Here is a 7,409-nt window from a genome sequence, read left to right as displayed (position 1 = left end):
TTAACAAAACCCAAGCAAGAAGAGCTCAAAGATATTTAAACTCAAAAGTTGCAGAAAGGCACAAATTTGTTGAGCAATGTGAAAGAGAAGAGTACTTGTTAAAGTAATTTGGATGTACAAAACGCTTAGGAAAGTCCTAAACGCCTAAGATCCCGTTGTTTTTCTCAAACCAAGCCAAGCCCCACTCGTGTGTCAATCCCATTGCCTGGCTTTCTTGTTGGTGAGAAGTCTTGGTATTAGGTAAATTTAATATTATAGAGCAATAAACTATGGTATATATTTACCATATATTTGTGAGTTTTCTTCTTGACAGGCATTGAGCACCGCGCCATGATTCATTCATATGATTCACCCATATTCATACACTACCTAGGGTGTGGTCGGCCGTTTGTCACCACGTACTTTACTATTGACTTCAGGGCCACAAGCACATGATGTCACGAAACCATGATCTCCCTATATACACACACACTAGTGTCCTCCAATCCTCTCTCTAAGTAGTTAAAATAACACTAAGAATCCTCCTTAGGCTCCTAGCCCCAGTTAATACACACACAAAGAGTCATCCAATCCTTCGTTTCTCTTTTTCTCTCACAATGTGAGGAAAACTTGCATAGATAAATCTAACCACCACCACCCACACACACACAATGCGTGTGCACTTGCAAGTATGACTCGTCACCGTACTCAATTCAACCGTCCTTAACCTAAGGTATTAGCTTGCACCACTTTCAATAAATTGAACTTGAGATTCCTCAAGAAGAGGGAATGAGCTACCTACTAAAACCTCCTATACTTTCATACTTTCGGCTAGCACCGAATTTCAACAAAAGAACCCCTTTTTTGAACGTGGAGTTACAAAGAAACTTGCATGAAGAAGGGAAGGGGTTTCTTAGTTATTGATAAGGAAATATATGTTAGCTTACTTTTTTTTAAAAAGTCTTTTTAAAATATAGCACATGCCCCTCTTCATGGTATGTGGAGACGTGGGAAAGCACATTAATGTTATGCACCTCAGTACCACAACAAACTACCACCCTTACAATATATTCACTAAGTTTTTTAGCAATAGGCAAGTCATCAATACCTTTAGCATAGGAGAGAGACTCAATGAGTTGGAGAGAACATCCTTCACGATTTGCTAGATGACAATATTGTGATGGAGACCATATCTTCAAAGATGCAAGCAACAAAGCTTGAGGAGCTATCTTTGCACAATAGTGGAGGAGTGCTAGTAAAATTGATGTGGGAGTGGCAACCCTTACACTCACCTACATGAAACACATAACAAAGAATGTGAACCTCCCCGATGGGAAAGATATATTGTTCCCATGATTTGAACCCAAGACTTCCCTTTTGAAAGACCTAAGCCTTAAAAACTTAAAAGATCTAAAAATATATAGGTGAATGGTTTTTTATTACCCTTGAATCTAGTTGATATATATAGTTTGAATATAGTCACCTCGTGAAGGTTCATATTTATAAATAATCCATATTAACTTTTTGAGAATCCCTAAATTCTTATTGATCCACACCATCTATCGATCCTTTCTATATTCAAGAGGAACCTTGACAATTAACGAATACATGGATCTTGTCCTCAATGTAGTAAAATCTCTAGGGAGAACTTTAGGTAATATCATCTGCATTGCCAAAGGAACTAGAAGTGGGATCACTAGGCCATGTATGCCTCTGGTAGGGCGATAAACTCACTCTTATTTAGTGGGTTACAAAGGTCTCTCTCTCTCTCTCTCTCTCTCTCCCTCTCTCTCTCTCTCTCTCCCTCTCTCTCTCTCTCTCACTCACTCTCTCCCTCTCTCTCTCTCTCTAAAGGTCTAAAAAGGTGGTCTAGAAGGGTGGCCATTGACAATTCATAATCATAGCATTTTACATATGAGAGATGTTGTTGAATTTCTAATGAGGAAACTTTCACTATGTGGGTAAAGAAGAGAACAAAAAAATAGCTTTTTTTGTGAAGGGAGGAGAATCTTAATCCTATATGCACATCAGTGAGTGCCCAAGACAACAGTTAATACCTTTTGAAGGATAAAATAAGTAAAGCTCTCATTTAATATTACAAGCTTTTGCTCTAAATTATGGTAGCTCATCACAATCAACAATGCAATTGTTAAGAATAGTATGCTTATCATTATAAATAAGATTAGTGTTTTATTCTACTTCTAAAAATTTTATTGAAAATTTAAATTCTTTTAAGGATATTACAAGCTTTTACTCCGAATTTTGGTAGCTTCATGACAATCAACATGCAATTTTTAAGAGTGGTAAGATTATCCTTTATTAACAAGATTGATGATTCCCCAACATGTTTGAAAGCCACTCTACTTCTTGAAATTTTATTTTTTTTAAAGAGTTTAAAGACTTACACAACACTTATTACCATCCACCAAGTGAAAAATTCCACATGCATGGCAATGCATTAGGCCTTATGCATAAAGACAAAAGGCCTTATACATAAAGGTAATTTGTTTTAAAGATAACCTTCCAAGAATAACTCCCCTTGATTGCAATCTTGCCTTACTCTTTATAAAAATCCTTGAAATATAGTAAATATTAATTCTTTTCTATGACTTTTTTGACCACTCCCTAAAATATACCAATTATTTTCACTTTTCTAGGACCTTTATGAACACTCGTATTCTTTGCTCACCTTCATCAACAAATACATCCACATCTTCAACCATGTAGGAAGCATGTAAGAGGTTAGGATAACATGGTACATGATTAATCAAGACCTCAATATGGTTGCTTCTTGTAATTAGGCTTGATATAGTCCGTTCTTAATGACCACTACCCAAAACAAGTATTTGGGTAGCTTCAATGATCGCAATGCCTTCAAATTTCTCATAGCTCCACTCGATTAAATCAACTTAGCTTTAAGCTCCACTCGATTAAATCAACTAAGCTTTAAGCATCTTGACTTTCTCAAATATCTCTATAAATCCTTGCATGTGCTTGCATCACTAAAGTACAATCATTCCACAAGGAAAGAGAAAATAAGTTTGTTTATATCAAGAGTGACAAAGATTTGATAGCTAAACTATTCTTAGATCTGTGCATGATATAAACAAGATTAACATAATAAGATCATAAATAGAAGTTACAAATGCATAGGTGGTTCCTCCTGTTATGGGATAATGCAAAACCATTTGATAGATTTTTTAGCACATGGTTGGCATACTCCTTAGGTAGGTGCAGACAAGAACAACAACGATAATTACAACTACTAACATGCTCTTTAGGTAGGTGTAGAGAAGAAGAAGAAGAATGATAATTACAACTATTGCTATGCTCTTTAGATAGGTGCAAATAAGAAGAACAATGATAGTCTATTCAATTAAAGCTTCTCGTGAAAAAGTTTATAAAAAATTTGTTAAAGATGGAAATATCGAGTTGCATAAGCATATCAATACTTTAAAATTTTGAAATGTTTTGCATTATATCTCACTTCTCGAGAACCATTTATTGAGGACTAATCAATTCAATTATACCCATATCATGCACTTTCAAAAAGAGATTATGTATTCTATCAAAGCTTTGGCACTCATGATGTCCAAAGCACAAAGCCAAATCACTATAATAATCTTAACCTTAGAATATTATAGCTATTATTTCGTAGGATACCCTATATTTTGAAAAGCCTTCTCTCTTTTCTTATGATGGTTTTATTAAAGAATAATCAATTCAGTTACACCCATATTATGCTCAATTCAGTTACACCCATATTATGCACAATCAAAGAGATTATGTTCTCTATTAAAGCTTTGCACTCATGATGCCCAAAGCACAAAACAAAATCACTATAATAATCTTAACCTTAAAATATAAAATTATAATTGTTACATAGGGTACCCTATAGTGAAAATCCTTCTCTCCTTTCTTGACATGGTTGTACTTGTTGGTTGGAAATAAATACTCTACCATCATCAATGATCATTTGTAACTATGCGGGAGATGGTTTACTCTTTTTTGTAAGGCCCCTTTATGAGGTGTAGCCATTGTGTTAAGTGCCTGAACACCCAACAATGCCCAGTTTAGACACTCGGTGTTGGCCATAGGTGGCTAGATAACTAGAAGATGGATTATATATATTTGGCATCGTGCGAAGTAGGATGGAATAAGTGGGGGGTCCAAATGTCACTAGAAGATGGATTATATATACTTGGCACCATGCTAAGTAGGATGGAGTAAGTGGAGGTAAGTAGGATGGAGTAAGTGGGGGGTACATATGTCATCATGAAACTCTAGGGTGGAAGGAGATCTTCATGGGATACCTTGTCCCTTGTCCTTCAAATGTGAGGCTTAAAAGGGTGCTCACGCACGACCTCAAATATGACCTTAGATGGGCCTAAAAGAATCCTTATAGCTCCTTGTTAGTCTAATATGGTCCCAATCAAGTGATGTGATTGTTTTGGTCCATTTGGTCCATTTGTTTTGGTCCATTTGGACCAATCGTAGAGTAATCGCCTATCTAGAGTGGATAAATAGGCCCCCTATGATACAATCAACCATGCATACTATATATAGATCTATGCCTTTTACAACCACTTTGTCTTATCTAGAGATCGTCGAAGTTTAGATCTATCTTCATTACAATGTGCAGCATTACTAGTGCATGGCATGCTTTGCCCAAATTCTATGTAGATCACTATCAAAGCTCCTTACCAAAGCATACATGTGTACTAATATCATTAGTTTATAATCTAGTTTTCAAATAGTAATTTATTATTATTATTCATCTATCTTACACACCAAGTTCTTTGTTTTATGGAAGATTCCACTCTTTATGTGAAAGCTTAAGTCATATTTTCTTACATGGTATCACAAAACAAGCACTAGAAAAAGCTTCTTAGCAAGTGGCTCTTTGGTATGAGTAATGGCTCAACTTGAAAATAACGTAGCTTAGGACTAAACTTGCAAATAATGTAGCCACCACCATGAGGTATCAACCACCACTATTCCGTGATGGTTGTTGGATAAAACCAACTATACACTCTTAAAGCTCACTCAAGTTGAGGTCCATTTTGGACCCTTATGTGTTGTGGGAGATACTTGTTGGGGTTGATGCAAGGATGGAACCAACTTTGGACTTAGTTTGAAGCAAATTTGGATCTTGCAGATGCAACACAAATAGTTATGCCAAATTTAACTTTGTTGCTTCAGTATGGAAGAGAAGGAACATAGAGGACCTATGTACCATTATCATTGATTTTGTCGTGACTTTGATTCAACGTATACCAACAAAGGCATGGGTGGTTCTATGAAACCAATATGCAATGCGTATTTAGGTAAGAAGCCTTATTGTCATATTTAAAAACATTTGGATGTTATTATTATACGCATGTTCCAAACTGATCAAACTCATCAAGGACCAAGTGGGATTCTAAAAGTGTAACTTCTTAGGGTACAATATGGAGTCAAAGGGTTACCAATAATATGACCTCAAGGCAAGAAAGATCATAGTCATTAGTGATGAAGTGTTTATGAAACTACCCCACCACATGGAAGAGAATTCATCTACTTTATCCATCAATGAAGGTGTAGCCAATTAGATATAGTTAAACTCCCACTTTAATGGTGAGACAAGGAGAGACTTGCACTCGTTCCGTGGGAGTTAGAGTTGTAAGATAAAGAAGGCAAGCTTTTTGAAGCATAAAGGGATATGTCATATCTAAAGTGGGTGAAGCACCTTTGATGGATAACCTCCCTCACCAGCTCTACAGGATGGTGAGCTAGTACACTAACTGTCTCACCATTAATAGTTTTTCACAAGTCAATGATACTTTAGTCAGTATAGTAATTTGAGGAATTTATTTTTGGATCTACTGGCCCTATACCCTTTAAGGAGTAGGAGGAGCAATTGCGCTAAGGCGGGGTCAGCACCACTGACATGCCCCAATAGGCCTTTTGTAACATTTTTGACCATAATACTCCATAGGGAGTAATTTTGCCCATCTAATTTATCCTCTTTGGAAAGAATACCAAACAAATCATTTACATAATTGTTAGTCATGCCTAACTGTTTGCTAGAGAATTGAAGAGGAAAAGATGTTGAAATAAAGCTTGAATTGTTGAACTCCTAGAAAACATCTTAAAAATCTCAATCAAATTTCCAATTCAAGGCTTTGATCAGACAATTAGAGATGAAGAATTAGACGATTGGAGATGAAGATTCCAATTTATCCTCTTTGAATAGAATACTAAACAAATCATTTGCAAAGTTGTTGGCCATACTTGACTGTTTGGAGAATTAAAGAAATCAAGATGTTGAAATGAAGCTTGAATTGAAGTCAGTAGTAGTAGAGCAAACAACTGTTGTTGAGCTCATTGGAAAACTACAAAAAAATCTCAGCTGGATCATCAATTCCAGCCTCTAATCGGATGATTGGAGATGAACTAGAATCAGCCTACTGGACTGCTGGAGGAATAGCCAATTGGCTTCTTGGATCGTGGATTGAAGAAGGTCAAAAAGACAATAGCAAAAATGGACGATCGGAGTGGTACAATATCGAGCGATTAGAAAAAATCACAGATCAAATGATTGGAGAACCACTACTCAAACGATTGAAAAGTATAATCAATCGATTGGAGAAATGGAGTCGTTGATCCCAAAAAGTAGAATCGGATGATCCCAAAAGTGGAATCACTAAAGAAGAATCATTGGAGAACCAGGAATCAAAGCGATTCTAGAAAGTGGAATCATCGATCAAAGAAGCTAACAATCCAAAGGTTTAATCAAGTGATCAAAGAACCCCTTGATTCAAGAGTTGAATCGACCAACTATTAAACCTATAAAACGATCCAACAATCAGGTGATTGCATCCAAAAATGACCCTAGAAACAAGCGATTCTATCCACCACATGTTAACCCCTAGTGATGAAGGGGTGCAAAAGTGGGATTGGATCGTTTTAACGAAATGATCCAACTGTCAATGAAACGATCCAATTGTCAACAAAACGATCCAATTGTCAATGAAACGATCCAATTGTGTAAAAACTGAATTGATTACTTCTATAGCTAAATTGCTTGGAAAGGAATTGAATCCCTTGATTAGAAACACTTGCAATGAAGTGCTTTCTTGAAGTAGAGACTCAAAATCCTCCTTCACTATTTACAGAGAAAGAGAGAGAGCTTCAATGGAAAGCTTCAAGCTATGCTATAACCATTTGATAAAAGCCAAGTAGAACATACTGTAGAAAGCTTGTAATCAAGATATGGAAAGCTTGAATACATTGTAAAGAAAAACACCAGAAATTAAGCCATGAAAAAGTTATGCTATGATACCACTATTAGATCTCACAAAATGGAGAGCTAGACTCACACACACACAATGCTCAATGAGAAAAACACACTTGGGTATAAAGTGTGAGAGAGAATGGAAAGCTTAAAG

Source organism: Cibotium barometz, chromosome 58, assembly GCF_041138505.1.
Source record: "Cibotium barometz isolate CiBa-2024 chromosome 58, ASM4113850v1, whole genome shotgun sequence".
In the NCBI taxonomy this organism is placed as follows: Eukaryota; Viridiplantae; Streptophyta; class Polypodiopsida; order Cyatheales; family Cibotiaceae; genus Cibotium; species Cibotium barometz.
The sequence above is the reverse complement of the archived record's forward strand: the minus strand, read 5'-3'. Positions refer to the sequence as shown.